The sequence below is a fragment of the Bidens hawaiensis genome, unplaced genomic scaffold (genome assembly GCF_021521415.1).
Source record: "Bidens hawaiensis isolate Kalapana, Puna unplaced genomic scaffold, B.hawaiensis_p1.1 tig00020431_1, whole genome shotgun sequence".
In the NCBI taxonomy this organism is placed as follows: Eukaryota; Viridiplantae; Streptophyta; class Magnoliopsida; order Asterales; family Asteraceae; genus Bidens; species Bidens hawaiensis.
In genome coordinates, this window is record NW_027493117.1 from 73005 (window position 1) to 98549 (window position 25545).

The 25545-nt window shown below is 35.8% G+C and overlaps 1 pseudogene; it reads right to left on the reverse strand.

The window, feature by feature from the left end:
* Positions 1-10585: 10585 nt before the first annotated feature.
* LOC143560709 (protein SMALL AUXIN UP-REGULATED RNA 51 pseudogene) lies at positions 10586-11122 on the reverse strand (annotated as a pseudogene).
* Positions 11123-25545: the final 14423 nt, after the last annotated feature.

Sequence of the window (25545 nt, forward strand, 5' to 3'; positions counted from 1 at the left end):
TCAATATAAATGATCCTCAAGATATATGAGATCATGACAGACTGAAAAGATACCTGTTGAGTCTTATTCATGGCTTCGTGGAAATCAACGTCGTGCACAGGAATGGACTCGCTGGTCTCTTGACTCTTTCGTTTCTTAGAACCTTTCGCTCGGCTGCCTTTTGGAAGAGGGATAGAGTTGGATACGGGTTCCTTCTTGATAGTGCTTTGGGTGGATACCATACTGTAAATATCGTCAAGAGCAAAAGCGGGAGCAGACTTGCCTACAAGTACACAGGTTAGTATCTCTGATCCTTTAAAATCCTACTAAAATCTCGAATATTTCTTACCAGACATAACGGAGCTAACGGACGGAGATAGTTCTTGAAAGCCTGACTGGAAATGAAACGTCCTCTTTCCTCGTTAATAAGAAAGAAAGAGGCAAGCTTATCCTCGGTTTCTCTGGTGGGAGGGGCAATCTCGAAGAATTTCAAAGCTGCAAAAAATAAAAATATCAGTTACAAAGATATAAGCGTATATCTTCAAAATAAAGTATCCTACTTTTGGAAACCCAGAAATAAGGAAGAATATCAGGCTGTGGGAGGGAAACTCTCTTAACAAAGAAAAATTGTCTCTTCCACTGGTCGTTATTCTGGGTGTTTCTCAAGACAAGCGGGGTTTGGCCGGATTTGGTTTTAAGAATATATCATGAAGATCCGTGGCTGCGAAGGTCATATACTGAAGCAAGTTCAGAAAGGGAGAAATCAAGAGCATGGTCGGTGATTAGTCTCTCTAAAACAAACAGGGTCCTCCAAACCATGGGCATGGTTTGGACATAACTAAGACCAGTTCTGGAAAACAACTCAGTGGTAAAGGCAAGAAATGGGTAGGAGAAACCGATTTTAAACGGAAAAAACGGAAAGCAAATCCAGGTTTTTCAAACATAATCGGAAGAAATAGCGGCATCAAATGGTCTGAAAATAGTTTCAACAGGAAAACAACCCCGAGATCAAAGATTCGCGATATCAATGTTGCCAAAAACACATATCTCGTTTGCAGGACTTGCGAGGAGATTCTGAGGCACAAAATCCTCAATACAAGAAGGTAAAAGCTTTGGACTCATGATTTCGTGAAGATAAAGAAGAAAGAAAAGAGAGAAGTTACCTGGATAGAAGAGAAGATTGATAGAAATGTTATTTATCCGGGTAATTATAAGGACGGCCTAGGGTTTGGCGTGTTATCAAAACGGCTGACACGTGCATTAAAGATCCACCACGCAATATTTAAAACTCAAATTTCAAAAATTTTACAGCTGTAATGCATACCTACAGCTGCTAAAATTTGGGGACAATTGTTAGGGCACAGATTTTCAGCATCCTCAGCAAAGATTATATTCAGAACGAATCCAGGATGCGGTATCCTCCAAGGTAACAAGTATCCTTATTACGTTATATAACTAATGCAATATTTGCTACTTTCCATGTTTACCAGGTCAAAGACCGTTGCTTGATCTCCCGGAGACTCGCGCTTTCAGTTGATAGATCGTGGCAGAAAAGGAAACGTGTTGATTGAGAGATTAACGGCTAATTATATTTAGTCCAAAAGTTTCCTAAATTATAGGCAATAGTTGTTAGACTTTGTTTATTATAAATAGAGCTCTAAACAATGATCATAACACACACTCTAGCACTCGAGAACTTACTAGTACTCGCATTCTATGTAATCACGATCAAGTTTGAGCTCCACATTTGTAATCATCTTTATTATTAATAAACCGGTGGTGATAGTTTTCACCAACCGGGATTTTTTTCTTGTTACCCTAAGGATAACAGGTTTTTTCCTCGCAACAAATCTCTGTGTTCATACTATCTTTACAAGCACCTAGTCCCGATTTACTAAATTGGTTACAAAATCACTGTTGTTAATTTTTGACCAAAACAATCATCATCATCCTCATCCTCATTAGTACGATCATACGCCGTCGGAGTAGCTCACTATCTGTGTGATTCGAGTGAAAAGATAATTTTTATATGTATTGTTATGTTAGCTGTAGTAGTTCATATTTATTGCAAGGAATTGTCATTTTCAATATTATATGTATTCAAAAACCGTGATTACTTGCTCAACTTTATGTTGACAAACTATATATTTTCACGCATGCCGTAGGTAGCTATATTGGATGAAGCAAGAGATTAAAGAGTATATTGGACTTTAGGTTGCATGAGTAATAAAGATGGATTTTGTTCTTATTTATTTAAGTTGTAATGTTTATTTATTTCGAGAGAATGTTTGTGTTTTTGCGTACTTGAATTATATGAAATAAATAATTTAGATATTGACACGTGTATTTACTTTAGTGTCTTTTGAGCTATGATACAATGATGTCACGCCTCGACATATTCCGCCGTAGGTTGGGGTGTGACAATGGCCCTTACGATACCATGATTACTTGCAGGATTTTATGAACTTTTATTTTCATACTCTCCAAAAAGCATGGGCCCAATTGTGCATTACCTAATTAAAATAAACAATTTCAAATTATAAAAAAGGCTTAAAAATAATCAAATTTTAAACTATAACTAATTGTACTTAAAATATAAACAATACGTAACTTTAAAAAACCTTTCTTTGGATTCTCCAATTCATCAACCCAAGCTCATGCCAAAGCGTTTTCCTCGACTGCCATCTAACTTATCGTCTTTACCAGATGTTTCTACGTGTTCTTTATCAGCCAATTTTCTCATCTTTTTCTTTTTTGCATGTGTGGATGGGTTACGGTAAAACCTCTTGGATATCATCTATGGGTAGAGGTGTTTGTTATGAGTGAGAATGCATTTGTTTTTGTTGTTATTGTAGGTAATGTTGGCACCATAGATATAACATTCCGTTACTTCAAGGCTTATGAAATTATTCTGGTTGAGATTCCTTTGGCAAAGTGTATTTTTTTGGTTATGAATGAAGGTTTGTGATACAGTTTTGTGATTGTGTGTAAAAAATTAGGGTGAATGTATATAAATAAATGGTAAAACGGGTGGAGAATGACATTGCGTGGTCCAGGCCATTCCACCACGTTCAACGACTAGATATTTTAAACGGATGGAGAATGACATGCTAGGTCCAGACCATTTCCATTGTCGGTATTCAAAGGGCAAATTCACAATTGAACAAGAACGTTTAACACAAACATGATTTCATTAAACCAAAACCGTCCAACAACTTGTTTTAGAATCGACGCTTTATATACAAAAAAGCGAATTAGTGATCCAAAACCCCATGATGTTTTGGAGTAAACACCGTATAATACCTATTACTAATCACAAACAAACCCTTCCTATTTACAATATACTATTTTAAACCAAAATATACTTTAACCTATTGACATTTATATCCATAAGTTTATTTTAATTTCAACACCCTCTTAAACTAAACTTAGTTTAAGTGAGGGCCTTCATCTTCTTTCTTTAAGATCCGATTCAGCCTTCTTTCATCATTTTAGGCTCGTTCATGACCTCTACGCTTGCCACATCTAAATTCGTCTATATTGCAAAATGACACCATGAACAGCTTGCGATGTCACTTTTCCTTCAACTTAGAGCTTTGAACTTTTCATGAAAGCATAGCTTCATTCTAGAATTAATATGGAAAATATACTGCAACTCCAACTATTTGGATCGAAATTGATTTCAACTTTACTAGTTTCGGATCAAATCGATGTCAATCATTACATATGATTAATTTGATATCAACTTTATTTTCTTGGATAAAATTAACCAACCATTAGTTTGATATCAACTTTAATTATTTCGGATCAAACTAATCAACCTTTAACTATAACAATGCCCTAGTTTTCGATCGCCTAAAAACTTAAGACGAATCAAAACCAACTGTTAACTCCAGACAAATATTGAAACCAACTATTTCAATACCAACGGTATACGAGTTTTTTCGGTCGCAAAGCGAATCAAAACAATCTATTACTAATGACCACGGTACACGGGTTTTTCGGTCACAAAGTGAATCAAAACCAACCATTTTATTTAGTAGTACATGGGTTTTCCAAGACAAATCAAAACCAATTGTTCATCTCAACCGACAACAATACACAGTTTTTTCAGTGAATCAAAAACCCGGTGAGAAAGTGAATCAAAACCAACTGTTATCTACCAAGAAAAGTACACATGTTTTACAAGGCAAGCCAAAACCAACCGTTTATCTCAACTAACAACAGTAAACGGGTTTATCCATTGCCTAATCCAACTATTCTAAACACAAACGATATGCAGTTTATTGGTCACTAAGTGTAACAAACCCAACCGTTAATTACCTAAGCCAACTATTCTCATACTTTTCTTACTTGATTTTCTTTTCTAAAACAAAATCAGCCCTTCTTGATTCAAACCAATTGTTTATTCTCAAAAGATCAAACCTACAAAAATTGATTGAACCCTTTAGTTTTTAAACAAAAAACAACCTTCCTTGATCATGAGCCTTTCCAAATTTTAATTAGACCCTCTCCTGTTTTTTTGATTTTTTATTAGAACGAAATAGAAAAAAAAAAAGAATCGCACCCCCTTTTTAAGGCCTATTACTGATTCAATTAGCACCTCTATGTTTAGAATCACTACAACCAAGATAGTTCGTGCCTTCTGATTTCAATGAAAATAAGGATTAATTATTCTTGCATACAACACATAAGTAAATTAAACATTAAGAAAACAAATATTGACTTATCATTGAGTTTATCTTATCATAATTTTCTAACTTTACCAAATCTTAGCTTTCTATAATCCTTTTTAAACGAGATTGCAAATCATCTTGTGGCAAATGATGGTGATGGCTTAGATTATATATATGCAACATGTAATGAGAAATTACTATTACAATAAGAATACAATTTTGCGGTTGCAATCATGTTGTAATCCTTGTCATACCCATTGTACTCAAATAACATATTGAATGTGGTTGTCGCCCAAGATAGGTTATGCAACCAACTTTGTCTAACCTTCAAGTGACCTATTGGAAAGCTGCGAGAGATGTCCATCAAGCTTTAAAAGGTTAGGCAATGTTGTGTTGTACAATTGTACATTGTCAAGGAGGAAAGATATGGGACCTCCTACCATAAGGGCAATTAGCTTTGGTGAAGAAGAGAGCATCCAACAATTTCTATAACCAAACGGTGATTTGTTATCACTCACTATTTCTCGGTTTATTTCTCGTAATTTTATTTGATATAATAAACAGAAAAAATTTGTGTATTTCATTTTATTTTCAAAATTAATAAACAAATAGGTTCACAAAGTGACCTTTTCTTGATTTTATAGCTTAACGTAATGTATGGAATTTAACACATAATAAAACAATGAACACAAACTTTGTGTTAGAAATTTATATGATAGGGTTGGTATATATAATGGTCAATATAAATCACTAATTCAAATTATGATTGTGATATAATTATTAAAAGTTCTTATTTTAAAATATAGTTTAGCCTTAAAACCGATATATTGAATAGGTCGTTTGTAGTTCCAAACTAAGCATATAGTGGGTTTTGAGCTATAGGATTTATAAACACGACTTAGTTCTTGATCAACAAAACAAGTTAAACGTGCAACAATAGTCATACATAGTACTTGAGCGAAAGGTGAACCTGTGAACTCAAATATGTACCAAGTTAGGCTTGAGTTAACGAGAAATCAACTTTAACTCTTTCTAGCATTGAGTATGCTCTGCTACTCTTTAAGTATAATTCGATTCAATATAATGGTATAAGCTAGGCACTAATAGTGCGTCCTCATTGAGATTATATACTTCATTCTAAACTTAAATATAATGGTAGAACTTAGACCATTCACAATAGTAAATATCAAAATACAGCCACGCTAGCACTCAACCCCACCATCTCTCCCTTCACTCATTCTTTCTCCTGTGTTTCTCCCTCTTTAAATCTCTCATAAGGCTAATCGGCATACCTCTCTCACGGTTAGAGAACAGTCCTAGGTGGACTGATCCTCATGCAATGGTCTCATTTGAGCTCCACCTCTCCCTAATCACGCGTGAGGGGATCCAATTGAGGGTAGTCACGACTGTTGCGGATCATTTGAAATGGTGGGGATCGATCTTGACCCATCAAAGTATTTTCCCTTTTCAGTTCTTTATATTATTAAAAGATATTAATAGAGGGGAATGATGGCCAATTAAATTGATTCTATGTCAATTGTTTCCAATCGATTGATTAAAACTGAATTTAATCTGATTTGTACTCAGACTCAAAAAGAATCTGTTCGTCTCCCACCGTGGTATGCAAATTATGATGATACGCAAATTCATTTTTGATTAAACAGAAACATCGCAGCCACAGATTGAGATCGATTTCTTCATTTCTTAAACGAGAACCCTTCTGATCTTTTCTTAAACCCGGGATGCTCGATGAAAGGCAATTCGATTAACTTGTTCTTCTCATGACCGAATTCTTTAGAAAACCTATCAAATGCAATCGATTGATCAATTGTCTCAAAACCTTCTATCACAGCCTTTTTTTTTTATTTTGAGCGACGGTCATAGGATTACCAAACCTTGGCTCTGATGTCAATATCAGTAATCAGAGGGAAATTCACTACTGAACAAAAATGATTAACACAAACATGATTTCATTAAACAAAAATGATCCAACTTGGTTTACAATCGACACCCTATATATAAAAAGCGAATCAGTTCCTCCAAAACATTAGACGTTTGGGAATAAACACCATATAATACCTATAACAAATTACAAACAAACATTTCCTATTTACAATATACTATTTTAACCCTAAACATGCTTTATGTAGCATCGTGAAACTTTCAGGCCAATTTAGACAAGTTACGAAACATAAAGGGTCAAAAGCGAAAATTTTGAATTCAAGATCCCTAGTGCTACACAATGGATCAAAATAAACCCATCGTGATACGCGACATATATCTCACAAAACCCAACATATAGCCGGTTTCGCAATAGGCGATGGACCCAGCACAGGACCATCGCGACACGCGACGTGGTCACTACGATCGTGTGACACGTGCCAATGCACCACGTGACTGTCCACTTGGCAACACGTGGCAGGTCTAGGGTCGACATTGCAACCCTAGTGGCGGGGTCACGCTATGAGAGACCAACCATTATATGACAAATTAAAATAATAAAAGTCGGCTAACACACCCATCGTGCTACACGATGGAGTGTTTTGTACCCCCCCCCCCATCATGATACGCGACCACCCCAAAATTTTGCATATAAATAGGGTGATCGGGCTCTGCATTCCAACATCCAAAACTCATTCTCTTTACACACATTTAGTGTCGGTTCTCGTGTCAAAATCCTGATGATTCGACGAGCCGAGTTTCTCGAAGTACGTGCAAGCAGTAGAAGTTCTAGTGATTGTTTCTGCAAATACCCGGCGACTAGTAGAACTGCTGCCCGCTTAAAATTTAGGTATTTAATTCAAGTACCCACATAAGGTTGGGGTTCTGTCTACATATTTTATTATATTGACTTAGACTCTAGTCGGGGATATATAGCTCATACCTTGATCAAATATAAGTTAAACATAGCTTTTCATAAGCCAAAGTTATAGGAAAACCTATGTTTCCTTATAATTAAGAAACACAAAGTTTAACATACAAAAGGTATAGTCAAAATTGATGTTTCTTCTTGAAGAAGAAATCTAATATACACATTTCTTCATGAAGAAAAAACTTAACACATAAATAGTAAGTAAACTAAGGAACTAAAGGTCCAAATGTTTTGTACATACAAATGATATATCAAAGTTAAAGTTATGCAAAACAGACTAAATGTCTAAAACTAGATTGATGATCTAGTTATTTACAAAAGATTATTCTTGTAGTATAGGTCTAAGGTAATGCACAATCAGAACTCAGCATTGTACTAATCATCATAAACAAAGGTGAATATGTTCAAACTTTTATAACTCTTTAGATCAAGTCATTAACAGTTTGCATGGGACCAAGTATCCCTAAAACTTTAAAAGCAAAAGTAATTGCTGGCCCTCAGGCTAGCGTATACGTCTGTCTGAATACTTACATATATGGGAAGTTGGTGGCATACTGCACCACGCTTGGTTGCTCCTCCGTTAGGATGGGCCTGGTCTAAGTTATACTTGCGTGGGGAATGATTTTGTGTATATTGGTAGTTGCCAAGTACTCGGATGCTACGGTATTTGCTGAGTGGTTTCGAGTTTAGCTTGAGTTTATAATAACAATTAAGAATTTCATAACTCAGCTATTTCCTTTGTCGTGACGGGCCAGGTCATAAAATACCCGCAGGGATAATTAAAGTATATAAAATGTTTTAGGATCAACGTATTCATCAGCACATGGTGCTGACATATTTTATAAACTTTTTTATAGGTGATTGGAGATGGTGATTAGCCATTAGATGATCTGATGACCCAGATAAAGTTTTTATGTTATAAATGACGCAAATTATAGTTTTGCAAGTTAAAACTCTTTTGTAATCACATCGGGTGTTTAATTCCCGACTTTTGAATATAACAATATTTTAATCAAAGACTTCCGCTTTACAACCTTAAAATCTGAATATTTACAAAACACGTATAAACTATTGGTCACACGTCTAGACCCTAAGTTGAGGTGTGACACGTTAACCTATTAACACTTATGGGATGTTTGGTATTTCTTATTTTAGTCTCCTTATGACTTATAACTTCTCCAAAAAAGTTTTGAATGTGTTCAATGTTGTCGGAGCAATCAATCATAAGTTACACTCTTGTAATTTATGACTTACAATAGTAAGTTATAAGAAGGCTAAAATAAGGAATTCTAAACACCCCCATATACACCTAAGTTTAATTTAATTTCAACATTTACCATATCATGCGGAGAATATGATAGAGGGTGGCATGGTGTTCCCCGTGTGGTTTGCGCGCCACATCAACACCCCCGCCACATCATTTGCTAACACCCTGATGTTATAAGTGGTATACAAAGAGGTAGGAGGGATTTGTTTGGGAGTAAGAAAAATATGCCCTTTGCTAGCCAGAGTCTTTCTAGAATAATCCATTAATGTCTAAATATGGTAATGGAGCTAACAACTATCAAATTAATTTCCATTGGACGAAAACATTTTTAGTGTAGCAAATCGATTTGAATGAGTCAAATTAGACTGTTGCAAATAAAGTCCTTGCCCGTCCCGACAAAGTGAAAAATATCAAGATATTTATACCTTCATGTATTTAGGGCTATTTTTTTTAATATAACCAAGAAAATATCAAAGAACTTTTAAAGACTCCAATTGAGCCAAGTTAATATCCCGGTAAGTATTAACATGTGGTTAAAGACGCTATTTTATCTTATTTTTGTTACCTACGAATTATATTATTCTCATGGAATACCGATAAAATTATTTTATATGTTATGTAGTACTTGATACTTGTTTTTCATGTGTATTGTTTATGGAATACCGAATTATATTATGTCTATGTATCCACAATTAGCTTAGATGTATTGCTTAGTGTTTAGATATGTGATGCCTCTAAAACGCATTTCTGACTCCGTTACTGAAATGTCAGATATCAACTCTATCTTCAAAATCAATCTAGTTCATAGCACGTCTACCTATTATCAAAAGCCTCCTACGGATTATTGCAAGTTTCTCAGCCTGCCTTCTTCTCTCATGGACCACAATTCCCTTGCTTTGTTTTCTCTTTCTTCATATCGACACCCTTCTTTCTACGTTAATAATTACCATTTACTATCACAATACTTACTATAAGGATGGTTGTTGTGGGTTAACAAGAAGGGTATAGTATGCCACGTATACAATGGGCTTTAACTAGCACACTCTTTAACAACTATACGCTTAGGGTTAAATAGGTTTAATTTGATATTAGAAGAAAAATGTGATTGGTTGATTATGGTGGTGGACCCCAATTTTTGAGTCCTTCACTCCTTTGGGTGCCAAGAAGTTATACGGAAAGCGGGAAAGAGGGGTGGCACCCCCATTGTTTTTGCCGGCGTGATGTAGCAAGTGTTAACATGCCTATGTGGCATGTTTGGCACCCCACTTGTTACTCTAGAACAACCGGCGTAAGATATTTAAATCATTTTTTATGGTTTCTAACTTAATATAACACGACTAAGTTCGACTAATGACTATAAATAAATACTATATGAGTCAACCATATTGTCAACAAGGAGCTCCTCTTCCGTATAGCTTAGGTAAGACTTGTAGCCGACCAACATTACTTTTTAGAAAGTGATAACACACAAAAATTAAATTCAATGTTGGTACGTACGTAATATTCACAAAAAGCAATTATTTATGAACACAAATTAATGAAATAATTTCTTTTATTAAAGCCAGCGACAGAGTAAAATCCACTCATCCATTTGTTCATTTTATTATTAACAAAATCGAAATAATAAATAAGAAAAACACAACAAAGACGTACATCATGAGAAAAAAAATATTTTAATTTACAATTAACTAATAATCCCCATTCAGAGTTAGATTTAATTATTTGGGAAATAAAAATAAGAAAATAATAATCATAGTAGTTGACTAGTTGATCACTTGATCATGTTTGGTCTCAAAACCGAAGCAATGAAGTTAATGACTCAAAGACTTGTTCTTCACAAGGAATACTTAGACCCATGTCATGATCAAACCCGAACTCTTCTTCGGCTTGGTGGAGCAAGATTTGGAACTCGGGCCGCGACAGGAATGAAATTGGTATGACGTATCGGCTCCGGTTATCGCCAACGTAAACGACGAAATGGCCCTTGGGTACATCATCATAATGTTGTTGTTGTTTCCTTCCTAGGCTTGAACACCTCTTTATAATATGCTTGATAAGTGTTGCTTGTGAAAGCTTGTTTGATGACTTCTTGAAGGCCATTTTGGGAATTTAAATGTCACTTTTGTAGAAAGAAAGAGAGAGAGGTTGAGTTTGTGATGGGAAAGGTGGTGTGGTAGGAATGAATGGGTGTGTTATTTATAGGGTACTATATGCATGCGGCTTTATGTTCAATCCTCACGGTTGACGTGTACATAAATTTATATAAAAACAAATTTTTTTTTGAACAAGAGTATAGGAAAGACTTATACTTGAATATACTTCCCCCTTTTCTTTTTCTTTTTCTTTTTCTTTTTCATTTAAAGAAAAATTAGGTGATATACACAATTTATGTCTCTCTAAAGTCTAACCTAAGCAATATAATAAAAGAACATTATTTCTTTCATTTCTATCGTATTTTCGTCGATTTACACCGCTCCTCAAACTTTTACATATACTTTATCTTGACAAAGATGCCATTTTCCTTGTCTACACAATGGTGTCAACAAGTTTGTGATTTATGATACTTATGTGCTGTAAAATTTGTAATTCTGAATGCGTTTCAAACATTACTTAAGTGTTAATAAACTTTGAATTCAATAGGGTGTTAATAAGTTTTAGAAATATGTTCATTATAACAATTAAAGTTTGTATGAGTATATATGAATAATAACATTTTAAATCTACTCTATAGGTTAATGAATCATAAATAAAAAGAATCAATAACCTTCTTTGATTAGTTTTGAAAAGAAAATATGACCGATTATGAAAAAGTACGAGGAAGAGAATAACACCAACAAAACTAAATACTTGATTTGATTTCTATAGTATATAAATATATACAAATTGCAGCAATATAAAATTTTCAAATGTATATTGTTGATTAAGAATAATATCCTTGTCCCTCAACTAGCCTTTATAATCTGTCTAAAGCATATACTTCACACAACCTTTTATTATTTTGATAACATCTTATCCAAAAATAATACTAGATTAAATAATGTTTAGTTAGTCAAAACTGTTGTTGGTTTTGTGTTGACCAATTGGAGGAGAGAAGCAAAGGCATGTGGGAGTGTTGGGAGTGAAAGAAGAGAGCAAAGCCTAATTCTGAGAGTTTGAGAACCTGTTGCCTATGTTACACTTTAACAAGACATCCTGACCCTCCTTCTCTATTAACCATTTATTACTTTTGTCTTAATTAATAACAACTTTTGGTTCTTTACATCTATGTTTAAAATATGTTTAAAGTATAATTTCTTCTATATATAAAGTATATAATTGTATATATTACTTCCCATTTGGCCATTTGTATTGTCTCCAACGACCTCTATTGTATTAAAATTTCTTTTATGTTAATAAAATATTCAATATATATATATATGGAAGATTTCAATTAATAGCCTTTTTGAGTTTTAAGAACTCGAAAGAACTCAGTGTACCGATTTTTTTTTCGAATTTTTTTTACACATGCGTAATATATGTAAGTTACATACACGTAAAAAAATTACAGAATTTTTTACGCACCGAGTCGACTTTTTACACATGTGTAACGGACGTAAAAGTTAGTGTAACCACTTACATATTTATTCTCTCTCTTACTTTAACTTTTTTGCCAGATTTAATCTCAACCAAAAATTACAATCCATTTAATTAAATGTGTGGCCTAGAATGAAGTTCTTAAGTTCTTAAAACTCAACATGCTTCTCAAAATATCCCTCCCGTATATATATATATATGTGTGTGTGTGTAGCATCTATCTACAATTCACCCGGATAAGTCAGAAACCGGCGGTATCTATAGGTTTTGTTAAAAAAACCTAATGGACAATATAAGAGAAGTTAAAAAGGTGGAAAATTAACCCTCGAAGTTTATCCCTGCCCTTATCGACTAATCGGCTTTCAAGCTAATGGACTGGGTCTATGAAAACCAAGAAAAAAATGGAAAACCAACAAAGTTTATCTTCCCCAATTAATTTTTATTAAGACAGATCTAATGCTTTTTAGATAGTAATAATGAGGTTGTGGACGGTTATATTTTGTTAAATTCTCTAGGTTAAGTTGGTTATTTTGATTTTTAGTTAACACTAGTAGCATCTGCCTTCCCAAAAAAAAAAAAAAAAATTTGACTAGTAACATCTATGTATGTTTAGAGCATGTTTGGAATAGATTTTGAAAAATGCTTATTGGCTTTTTCAAAAAATCATTTTTCAAAGACACGATTTGTGGCTTTTAGAAAACTGCTTTTAACCATTTCCAAAAGCTAAACTAAAAAAGATTTTTATGATTGTCAAACGCATTTTAACTTATTGGCTTTTTGAAAACATCAATAAACCAATAAACATTTTTCAAACTCAATCCCAAACATGTTCTTAATTTTTAGACAAGATAAAATATATGAATATGTACGTAATATAAATATAAATAGATAAGTAATAAAAGAGGAATTCTAGGGACACCCCTCCCTTTCTGTTAAAGCACCCATCAATACGTTTCGTATAGGGCTATACGAGACGTATTAGGTCTCCATATAATCCTATACAGAACGTACAAGGGGGCGTTTGGGTGTCTCTAGTAGGATCTAATTAAAAAACTATGATTCCTAACATCGTCATAGGAAGACAACACTGGTCAAATAATAGTTAAAGAAGTCGTCCCTTGATTTGATGGTAGAATTTATTGATACGTCAATTCTAGAAGAGGAATCTCAGAGTATAACCATAAAAGAATAGGGGGGAACTAATCCCTCAATCAAGAAGCACCAAATGCTACGTTATCATATATTTTTCATTTGTTCTTTTACCCCTAACATAACCATCCTTTTATGTTTGCCGAGAATAATATCCCATATAGCTTGGTATAAAGATCATTTTTGCAGGCGTGTATACATATAGATTGATGCAGGAGCATCGGGTTCTAATCCAACCAGAACCTTCATTGAACCTTCGACTAACTGTGATCGTACGAGTTCAAATTGATTGAAAGGTTTTAAATTTCTTTAAAAAAGATCAACATGTTATCTTTTATATTGTTAGTTTATCTTTTATTATTTTTATATTTATCTAGTTTCCATATATATCTCATTTAGGGTTAGTTTATTTTAGAGTTGAAGATTGTTTAGTTTTTAGTTTTGATTAAATTTGATTTGATAAAAACTTTATTTTGAACCTTTTGGTTTGAAATGGAGACTTTGATTAACTAATCGTTCTTGAGCCTTTTAATTGTTTCCGTTCTTGCATCATAGATATTGGAAGGTTTCGGGTAAGAATAAACATTTTTTTTAAAGAAACATATGTGGTATTTATCTTCTAAATTAACCCAGATTTATAAAAATTCACCATTTGAAAGGCATACACACACTATATAAACTATATAAATATTAGACCATGTGATTTGGTCATCGTGATAGGCGAGGGAAAGTGTGTCACGTCGGCCCGTACTTGCAGGAGCGGCACGCTGCCCTTGTGTATGCAATTTGTAAGCATACATCCTATAAATATGCCCACGCTACTGAAAGGGGCGTGGAAGACAGGGGGTGGCGCTAGACTACTAGCGGGCGTGAGAGGCATTGTAAGTATTTATTTAACTAAACACAATTACGAAATTAGTCCCTAACGTTTCCCTAGAGTAATAAGATTGGGTACTAAGGTTTTAAAGTTGCAAGTATGAGTACTAAGATTTTAATTTTAAAACAATGTTAGGTACTAACTTGAACTTCCGTTAAAAGTTAACGCAATTTGCGTCAACTCTCCGTTATGACGCTCGGGTCTACCAATACCCAAACTTCAATGCTCAAATTTTACCATGCCCGATTTTGATTTTTACCTACCGAATAAAAATCATTTTAAATATTTTTTTTGTATGTTAATCTTTTTATATGTTAGTTCAACAAATTTATATTTTGAGTTTTATTAAGGTACCCTTACTACCATAACTAATAACCACCGAATATGTATCAACTCGCTGCTGTAACATAATGTCCGGTTTTACCAGCCGAATAAATATTGTTTTAAATATGGTAATTTAAAAATAATACGTTATACGAGCACCGTTATTTTTTGAAGTATGTTAATACGATGAATTTTTTTAGGTTTAGTTTCGGTATCGTAACGAACGTAGTCAATTTAGATAAAATTCACGTTGACTCACAACTGCAATGCCTCAGGTTTACCTACCGAATTCATCACGTAACGCACGGGTAAATCACTTGTTTCCATACTAATTAGTACGTATGGGTAAATCACTTTTTGTTAATATTAAACGGAAGTTCAAGTTAGTACGTAGCATTATTACAAAATTAAAACCTTAGTATATATATATCTATGACTTTTTAACTTTAGTACTCAATCTTGTTACTTTAGGTAAATGCAAAGGAACAACATCGTGTTATTTTTAAAATTACCATATTTAAAACAATATTTATTCGGCTGGTAAAATCGGACATTGTGTTACATCAGCAAGTTGACGCATATTCGATGGGTATTGGTTACGTTAGTAAAGGTATATTAATAAAACCCAAAATATAAATTTGTTGAATTAACATATAAAAGGATTAACATAAAAATAAAATAAAATATTTAAAACAATATTTATTTGGTCGTGAAAATCGGATGTTGTTAAAATCCGAGCATTAAAGCCTGGCATTGGTAAACCTAAGCGTTACGATAGTGAGTTGATCCAAATTCCGTTAACTTTTAACAAAAATTGAAGTTAGTACCTAACATTGTTAGAAAATAAAAATCTTAGCACCTATATCTACAACTTTTAAACCTTATTACTCAATCTTATTACTTAATGTCAGAGACTAACTTTTTAATTGTGTCATTTAATTATTATTCAAATATATATAACCAATCATCAATTTCCACCTTATTGTCACATTTTACATTGTGCCTCGTCATAGCACATGCTTTTTAATGTAAAATACTAAAATGCAAAAGGTGAGTGAAATTGTGCCGCTTACATGTGCAAAGTGTCTCTTTCACGTATCCAACTCATGCTTCTTATAACACATAGTCTTGACAATGTTGGTCACCGATTGACTTTTCTACTAATGTGACACTTGTAAAAAATAGTATTTAGATTTAAAATAATTATAAAACATTCATAAATGCATGGAGTGTGAACTATGAGGTGGATGTGAGTTTGTAGGAAGAAAATAATAACCCTTCACTAGATGTGTGCATTTAGCTCTTTAGGTTAAAGGGTATACATCATTTCCTCTCATTTCTATGTCTGCGTCACTTCAGTGCCAACTCAATTTTTCCTCCGTCATTCAACCCCTGATATGAGTCATTCTCCGTATTCCTGTCATTCACCATCTTTCTCCTCCATTAATATGTTTTAATAATATAAAGAATGGAAAAGGAAAAAAAAACTTTGATGGGTCAAGATTGACCCCCCCACCCCAACCCAAACACCATTTCAAATGATCCGCATGAGTCGTGACCATCCTCATTGGGGTCCCCTCACGCGTGAGGGATTTAGGTAGGGGTGGTGCTCAAATGAACCATTTCATGAGGATCAGTCCACCTAGGATTATTCGCTGACCGTGAGAGAGGTATACCGGTTAGCCTTATGAGAGATGTAAAGAGGAAGAGTTACAGGAGAGAGAATTGGTGAAGAGAGAGATGGTGGGGGTTGAGTGCTAGCGTGGCTGTATTTAGATATTTACTGTTGTGAATGGTCTAAGCTTTACCATTATATTTAAGCTCAGAATGAAGTATATAATCACAACGAGGATGCACTATTAGTGCCTAACTTATATCATTATATTGAATCGAACTACACTTAAGAGTAGCAACGCATACTCAATGCTAGAAAGAGTTAAAGTCGATTTTTCATGAACTCAAGCCTAACTTGGTATATATTATGAGTTCACGGGTTAAACTTTTGATCAAGTACTATGCATTTGACTTGTTTTGTTGAGATCAAGAACTAAGTCGCATTTAGAACGCCTAGAGCTCAAAACCTACTATGCTTAGTTTGAACTTCAAATCACCTATTTAAATTCAATATATTGGTTTTAAGGCTAAACTATATTTTAAAATAAGAACTTTTAGGTTTTGGTATGCGGTAATGACAGGAGGAATGGAATGATTCATTACATGAGAATGAAAAAGTGGTGTTTGGTTGCTCAATAGAATGGAATCACGCATTACACATGGAATCCCATTCTATCAAAACCATTCCTTCCTACCCCCATTCTTTTTTCATTCCATTCCTCTTTCACCTTGTTTTCTTAACACCACCACCTGACAACCATCACCACCACCATTACCATCACCTCCACCTGACCACCACCGTCGCCGCCACCACCATGACAATACCATCAACGATACCACCGCCGCCACCACCATTGTCGTTGTGACCACCACAACATTGTTGCTGTTGCCTAACTACCACCGCCACCACCACTATCGTTGCGTGACCACCACCACCTGACCTCAAGGTCCTCCACCACCGTCGCAGCCACCCTTCCACCACCATCGCTATTGCATTTATTTTTATTTTATTTTTTTAGTAAAAGAAGTTATTTTGAGATATGAGTATTTTTATTATTTTTAGTTAGTTTATGCATTTTTTTGTGGATACTTAACAACATAAAACAATAACTCATTTCATTCCAATAGGTTAACCAAACAAGACAAAGGAATGGTAATGATCTATTCCATTCCATTCCTTCTCCCATTTCATCTCTATTCCATTACCTCCAACCAAACATACCCTTAATAATTATATCAAAGTCATAATTTGAATTAGTGATTTATATTGACCATTATATGTACCAACCCTATCACATCATTCTAACACAAAGCTTGTGTTCATTGGTTTATTATGTGTTAAATTCCATACATCACGTTAAGTTATCAAATCAAGAAAAAGTCGACTTCGTGAACCTATTTGTTTATTAATTTTGAAAAATAAAATGAAAAATAAAATGAAAATACATAGTTTTTTTGTTTATTGTATTAAATAAAATTATGAGACATAAACCGAGAAATAGTGAGTGATAACAAATCACCGGCTGGTTATAGAAATTGTGGGGTGCTCTCTTCTTCACCAAAGCTAATTGCCCTTATGGTAAGAGGTCCCATATCTTTCCTCCTTGACAATGTACAATTGTACAGCACGACATTGCCTAACCTTTTAAAGCTTGATGGACATCTCTCGCAGCTTTCCACTAGGTCGCTTGAAGGTTAGACAAAGTTGGTTGCATAAGCTATCTCGGGCGACAACCACACTAAATATGTTATTTGAGTACAATGGATACGACGAGGATTACAACATGATTCATGATTACAACCGCAAAATTGTATTTTTATTTTAATGTAATTTCTTATCATTACATGTTGAATATATAAAAATGGTATTACTTGTCTGCATGAGCTGAAAGAAGAGTTGACTCTTTCCCTTTAAGAAGCTTAAGTTACCCCAAGAGAAGCTTCCAGTTTCCTATAAAAGGAGCACTTCAGTCAAAGGTAACATCCATTCCGATTCATCTGATTTCTCTCTATTCTCTCTTCATACTTACTCTTACCACCTCATTATCGTATCATATCACCAATTCTCACGCTGTAGGTTGATTGTAGGAGACCCCCTCTTATGGTGAGACTAACCGGTTGTGTTTTCTTTAATCTTAGCAGGTTAGGAAGCTCTGTTGGTGACATACTCTTGGACCGCCGTACCATTATTGTTAGCTATACTCGTTGTAGCAATAAGTGGCGCCCACGGTGGGGCTGGCGCTACTTAGAACAAAGATTCCGGTAGTTTCAGTTCCATTGTCCTCAAGTATAATTCTTGTATGACTGAAAAGAGTAATCCTAAAAATAGTGTTCCTCCGAACGATGATCGGCCTCAAGATACCTCCTCGCTGGAGGAGGATATTGGCTGTAGTTAGCCGGATACGAACAGACGGTTGGTCACATCGTCGTCACAACCTTTCTAGTTCCAAAAACCGCCCTCAATCAGAAGTGGAATTTTCTCTCTAAGGGCTAATTTTATGCTCCTTGTAGAGAGAATAGACATGACGCCGGAGGGTATTAAGCGAAAGTTAATCCAGCTCTGGGAGCTGATGAATAACTATGCTCAGGAAGAATGAGCAAAAGGGACGAGAATAAGGTTAGATTACACTGATTACATTCTCCCCAATGCCTAATCCGCCAAGCACGATCACACCTTCCCCTTCGAGAAGAAACGATCAAGGACCATGTAGCTCACCGGTTGGGGAATATGAAAATTTGAACTCTTCCTGGGAAAGAGCAAGCTTAACAAATTCACTCATAATTCCCATGGAAGCATGGGGGCGTACACCTTGGTGCAGCTATTCCAAAGCTCACCTATTGTAATACCTCCCACAACGAGTACTACCTTGGCAGAAGCTCTAATGTCTTTACCTTTGGTAAGAAGCATGGTCGCACCATCATTGGTAGGAGCCACATCTCTCATGGCCAACCATGTCCGGGAAGCTTACAGTGGCAAGCTTCTCAAGGCTTCCCAGCTATGAGCCAACCTATGGTAACTCAGGCTCCAAGTATCGTCACCACCAGCATGGGTGAGTTAACACACTTGGAACCTTACCAACCATACAATACTTTGACCTTGTCATGCTTCTTTGAACAAATAAAGAAACTTTGAGTTACAAACAAAGGTTAAGATGCCAGCTAACATAAAGACATATGATGGAATATAAGATCCCGAAGATCGCCTTCAGATCTTCACGGGAGAAGCTATTGTAGAGAGGTGGAATAACGCCGAGTATTGACATATGTTTATGCAAACCTTTATAGGACCTGCTAGACTTTGATTCCACACTCTCCCATCTTGAAGCATATCTTCCTTTGATAATCACTACCAAAGCATCTTAACCAACTTCACACAACAAAGAAGGTGCACCAAGGCCGCTGCAGTCCTACACTAAATCAGGCAAACGGAGCATGAAGACTTTCGAATATTCATGGAAAGATACAAAAAGGAGTGCTTAAACTATAGTAGGGCTTCAGAAAAGATGCGTGTTTCAGGTTACATAAACACCATCAAAGCAAAGAAGCTTGTGAAAAGTTCCATGAAAACATTTCCCAAATTATGAAGGAAGCTTTTGAAAGAACAGAAGCTTACCTTCAGGAAAAGAAGCTTTGGATAAGAAACAAGGGTGACCACGGAAATTGGAGAAATCAGTCAGTAGAAGGAAAGAAACCTCAACTCCAGCCCTTTTTCGAGAAGCATCTAAAGAAGCACTACGAGCATAGACGGTCTAACGATAAAAGCCACCCTTCTCGACAATAAAGACCCCCATAGAAGGATAAGTTGATCTTCATTGTGTTAACTAAAACTCCACAAGAGATACTGGTAACCGAGGAGGTTAAGCACAACTTTTGTACTCCTCGTCCATTATCTAAACCAGTAATCAAACGTGATGTAGGAAAGTTTTACACCTTTCACAATGATATTGACCATCATACCAATGATTGTTTCCAACTGAAGAGGCGTATTGAAGATGTTGTTCAAAGCGGTGAGCTAGCTCACCTACTTAAAGATCCCAAGGATGGTAAAGGGGGCTGAAAGAAAGTGTTTGGAGTAAACATGGTTCAGATTTGTAACAAGAGGCAACAAACACTTGCCAGGACCCAGCAAAGCATATTCTTTCTTCCAACCGATCCTCACAACAAAGTCATAACTCCGGTCATCGTGGAAACTGAGCTAAATGGCTTCCTCATAGACGGAGCCTATATGGATTATGGGGCAGCAACGGAGGTAATGCATAAAAGATGTTTCCTTCAACTTCCTCAAGAAATAAAGAAACAACTCCAACACACTAACAACTCTCTTAAAAGCTTCACCAGAGAAAAGGTGATTCAACTTGAGAGGCTCACTTTGGAATTTGGATGTCTGGTTTAGAGATGGAGATCTATCTTGCGTCAAGAATCTTACCTTCACAGTGGTCAGGTACTCTGCTAATTATAATATACTCATCGGAAGAACGGCAAATTGCTACTTTCGATGCAGTAGTATCTACTGCTCATGGTATGATGAAGTTCCTGACCACGGGAGGAATAGCTACTATGGTACCAACGCGGGAAGCTTTACTCATAGATGCTACCGAAGACTCATGGGAGATTAATGAAGACATGGAGGATAGCCCTATGCAGAAGATAAGCATCAACCCAGCTTATCCTGAACAAACTATCAAAGTTAATAGTAAGCTTCCCTCACAAACTATGAGTAAGCTCGTAACTTTATTATAAAAGAGTAAAGATGTTTTTGCATGATGCCCAAATGATAAAACAAGGGTTCCCAGGGAATATGCTAAACATTCCTTGAATATCTCACCCACACATAAACCATTCGCTCAAAAGAAAAGAAGCTTAGCTACTGAAAGAAGCTTAGCTTCCTGCATTTAGGTAGACAAGCTTGTCAAAGCCGATATTCTTTGAGAAGTAAGGTACCATTCCTGGATTGCAAACCCGGTTACGGTCAAAAAGTCTGATGGATCTTGGCGAATGTGTGTGGACTTCAAGGATCTTAACAATGCTTGTCCCAAGGATAGCTACTCCTTGACAGAAATTGATTGGAAGGTGGATTCCCTTACAGGCTTACGAGTGCTTCCTAGATGCCTACAAGGGCTACCATCAGATCTTAATGAAGGTTGAAGATGAAGAGAAGACAGTATTCCACACCGACAAATGGATCTTTTGCTACAAGAGAATGGCCTTTGATTTGAAGAATGCTATAGCTACATATCAACGTTTGATTGACAATACCTTCTCCGAGCAAATTGGAGAGAACATGGAAGCTTATGTTGATGAACTGTTCATAAAAATCAAAGATGAGGAAGCAATGATCAGTGACATCAAAGAAATATTTCAAAATCTTAGAAGCATCAATATGGAGTTCAATCTGGTTAAATGCTCATTCGGTTTTGAAAAAGGTAAATTCTTGGGCCACTTGATTGACAAACAAAGTATAAAAGCTAACCCAAATAAGGTACAAGCTGTTCTTGATTTGCATTCTCCAAAGACAAAAAAGGAGGTCCAAAGCCTCAATAGTAAGATTGCTTCCCTTAAACGATTTCTTTCGAAATCAGCAGAAAAATCTTTACCCTTCTTCAAACTTTGAAAATTTGCAATGATAAGAAAGACTTGCAATGAGCTAGTGAGGTAGAAGCTGTCTTCCTAGCTCTAAAGAAACATCTAGCTTCCTTGCCTGCTCTAGCAGCTCCTCAAGTAGGAGAAGCAATGACAGTTTATCTCTCTGCAGGATGGAAAGCTATTAGCTCAGTGCTTATTGTCGAGTGCGACAAAGTCCAAGTTCTAGTGTACTTCATCAGCAGGGCACCAAGAGAAGCTGAGCTTAACTACACGCTCATTGAGAAGCTAATCCTCGCACTTGTTCACACAACTAAAAGGCTATGAAGATACTTCCTAGCTCACCAAATGAAGGTGGCTACCGAAAAACCCATAAAGTCCATTTTGGAAAGTCCGGAAATTATAGGAAGGTAAGCCAAATGGGATATTGGCTTGGGTAAGCACAACATAGTGTATGAATCTAGAAAGACAATCAAGGGCCAGATCTTGGCTGACTATCTAGTCGAAACACTAGAAGATCCTATAGAGGTGAATGAGCTGGAAGAAGGTGAACCTGCTATCCCTTTGGGAAAGTGGATTCTCTACACCGGCAGAGCTTCAAGTATAGAAGGTTCCAGTGCCGGTCTAATAGTTACAGATCCCCAAGGAACCGAATATACTTACGCACTCTAATTAGAGTTTCCATGTACTAACAATGAGGCTGAATATGAGGCTTTGATTGCAGGGCTTCTCTTAGCAAAGACATGAAGATCCCGGAACTAAGCGCCTTTGCCCATTCAAGATTGGTGTCCAATAAAGTAAACAATGAGTTCATAGCAAGGGAAACTTCGACGCTGAAGTATAAGCAGAAGATCTAGGAACTCATGAAGGAATTCAAAAGCTGCACCTTAACCCAAATTTCTAGAACTAGAAACAAGTAGTTGATGCTCTTAGCAAACTGGCTTCCCCAACATTTGTTTACCTGACAAAGAAGGTCCTGGTTTAAGTGTTGAGAAGCCCATCAATTGAGAAACAAGAAATACAAGATATCACTAAAGAGGAGGGAATCACTTGGATGACCCCTATTCTAGAGTTTCTCAAATATGGTAAGCTTCCCACTAAAGAAGGAGAAGCCATGAGACTAAGGATCAAAGCCAAGCAATATGTTGTAGAAGACGGCATCCTATACAAGAAAGGGTACTTGAGCCCTTTTGGTCCAGACCAAAGCAACTACCTTGTAAGAGAGGTACATGAAGGCATTTTTGGAACACACTCCTGTTCGAGGTCTGTAGTAACTAGACTGATAAACCTAGGATACAACTGGCCAACGATGCATAAGGACTCTTCTAAGGTGACACACAAGTGTGAAGCTTGTCAGTTACATGCTCCCGTACAAACTAGTCCAAAATATGACATGGTCCCCGTCATTTCCGCTGGCACTTCTACAAATTGGGGAAGGACATTGTTGGTCCCTTCCCCCAGGTAACGGGAAGGTGAAGTTCCTATTGGTAGCTGTTGATTATTTTACTAAGTGGCCGGAGGTCAAAACCCTAGCTTCCATCACTAGGAGGCAGGTAATAAAATATGGGAAAGTATAATTTGTAGATAAGGGCTACCAGGTGAAATAGTGACCGATAATGGGAAACAATTTGCCGAGAAGCCATTCAGCCAATGGTGCAAGGAGCTACAAGTCAAACAAGTGTTTAGCTCAGTTATGTATCCTTAATCTAACGACCAAGTCGAGCTAATGAATCGCAACATTGTAGAAGGTATCGTGGAAAACACCTTATAACTTAATCTTTGGTTCAGAAGTTGTTATCCCTACTGAAATAGGGGTAAACATAAGAAGGATAAGAAATATAGATCAATAAGCCAACGACTCTGAGGTTTGTCTCAACCTCGATCTCCTAGAAGAAGCCCGTGATCTTGCTGCTATTTAAGAAGCTAGATACAAGAAGAAGCTGGAAGCCTTTTACAACACAAGAGTAAGAAAAGAAATATTCAAACCCGGAGACTTGGTCCTCATAAACAACGAGGCCAGCAAACAGTCAGACACTCTGGGACCTAAGTAGGAAGGTCCCTACATCATAAGAGAAGCCCATATGGGTGGATCTTACAAGCTCAATGACCTAGAAGGAAAGAAGGTGCCTCGCCATTAGAATGACAAGCACCTTAAGAAATTCCTAGTCTAGGTCCTCATTCAAAATCTACGTTGTATTTTTTTTCAGTTTAATGTAAATAGAAAAATCAATGAATTGTCACACCCCAACCTAAGGAGGAAATACTGGGGCGTGAGCTAATTGTTCACAGCTCAAAGTATCATAAATTAAAATGACAATATCTATTACGTTAATTATTTCATTCAAAGATGCACACAATATCCAAAACATGACAAAATATTCCAAACAAATAAAAATAATCCTAAATAAAAACTTAAATATAAATTGTCTTCATTAAACCCTAAGGTCCTTTCTATGTGTCCAACTTCAAGTCACACGAAAACCTGCATATGCATAGAAAATACAATAAAGTTATCAACATAAAGTTGAGTGAGATTATCACTAGTTATGCAATGATATAATATAACACGATAAATAAGCATAGTAAATTGTGGTAAATACAACCAAACCATGAGCAAATAAGTTGTCAGTTGACCATTGCCAAGCGAATCTAGCGTTGGTTACCGTGACAGTCATATGATCATACTATAAACGAGAATATGTTGGACCTCTCCGAATGTGTTAAAGTAAACAAATAAGCATATAACAAGTATATTTGATAGATTACAATAATTACACGTTTGCTATTTTGAGAAATATAGATAATACGAAATACGGATAATACGCATATGTCCCCAAAACTTTGTGAAATTTTAGTAAAATAGGCAAATGATAAAATTCACCTTAAATCGAAGGCAAGTGAATAATAATAATAAAAATAATGATAAACGAGTTAAAAATTAAATGGATCATCTTCTAACGCGTCGAATGAAATAAACCAACTAAACCTAAAACTTTGAGATAAGAAAATATAAGTAAAACAGAACTTGTTTCCGCGGGAATCATTTCAAAAGGAGGTCTAGAACTCCGATTATGTTAAATTAAACATTTAAGCGAGTCGATACTGACCAGAATTCCGAACAGCGAGTCGAAAGTCGGGTTTTGGTCTGTAACTTAAAATTTTTGTTACAAGAATAAAAGTCTTCTAGACTGAATGTTGGTTTTGACCAGAAGCATGAGAAAACGAGTAGTCAAACTTGTAGACTATTTTGCCCTTTAACGGGCTTTAAACGAATTGACCAGTCAACACCCTTCAATCTCAGAAATTGATCGAAGTTTATTGACTAGGGAATATGTATGGATGATTTTACAGTTCACAACTTACCCAGAAAGTGAATGAATCAACCGCAAACTGGAGTCAAAGATCAACATGATAGCAAAGTCAACCAATAAAGCTTGTATCTTCAAGCAACAGAGCAAAAACGAGTAAGAGGATGATGGCCAGAAGAGGGTGACGGCTGCGAATGCTTGATTAGGGTTTAGGTAAAGTTTGTGGCAGATAATATAAGTGTTGTTTTAGGATACACTAAAACGAACCAATATGGTTAATTTACTCGTTTAAGAAACCGAATAAGCATTTAATGACCAAATCAATA